We start from the raw sequence: 862 nt of genomic DNA, 5'->3' as shown, positions 1-862 counted from the left end.
CTTTCCAAACTCTTTATCATGTTTGTTTCTGGAACCTCTCTAATTTCTTTACATCCTTTTTAAAATGTGAAGCCCAGAACTGCACACAGTACTCCAGATGAGGCCTAACCAGGGCCAAGTAGAGAGGTACTATCACCTCCCATGTTTTTCCCCTATTGATGCATCCTGAAATTGCATTTGCCTTTTGTGCAGCTGCATCACAGTGCAGACATATTTACTCTGTGATCTACCAATGCTCCCAAGCCCTTTTCCATACAGCTGCCAGGTGTCCCCCCATTTTGTATTTGTATTCTTCATTATTCCTCCCAAGGTGTGGCATCTTGCATTGGTCCACAGTGAACTTCGTTTTAGTAACTCTTATACATCCTAGATACTTACCTGGAAGGGGAGACACCATAATCACCCAGGTGGTTTTCCCAGAGTGAGGCTTGCCCCTTGCACTCTGGGCATGCTGACCCCTGCGATTTCCCTAAATGCTGGAAACTCAACTGCATCTTCCTGCCCCTGGGGCAGGGGGGCTGGACTCGATGATTTTCCGAAGTCCAGCCTTAAAGTATATGAAACTCTAGCCCAACTTTGATCGTAGATTTTGACTGTCCCATACTGCCATAATCAGAAGACAGATTGCGACTGACTCTAACCAGTTATGACTGACTCTTTATCCTATGCTTAAGCTTGTAAGACTTGGGGAAATATTGATCTACCCACATAGACACCCATTACCCATTTTGCTTCAGTTTGAGATTTCTTCCCCCCCCAAGTTATGATGTTGCCGTTATGGTTGTAGAAAAAAACTTAACGTGCTCTAAGGGTATCCAGTGCACATGTTTAAACCTGAATTTGCAGTGAGCCTGATGCAATA

At 44.4% G+C, this 862-nt stretch overlaps 1 pseudogene; it reads left to right on the top strand.

Moving 5' to 3' along the window:
- The first annotated feature begins 370 nt into the window (after positions 1-370).
- Positions 371-498, top strand: LOC132249715 (U1 spliceosomal RNA; annotated as a pseudogene).
- The last annotated feature ends 364 nt before the right edge of the window (positions 499-862 follow it).

The sequence above is a fragment of the Alligator mississippiensis genome, chromosome 3, assembly GCF_030867095.1.
Source record: "Alligator mississippiensis isolate rAllMis1 chromosome 3, rAllMis1, whole genome shotgun sequence".
In the NCBI taxonomy this organism is placed as follows: Eukaryota; Metazoa; Chordata; order Crocodylia; family Alligatoridae; genus Alligator; species Alligator mississippiensis.
This window is presented reverse-complemented; position numbering and strand designations above follow the sequence as displayed.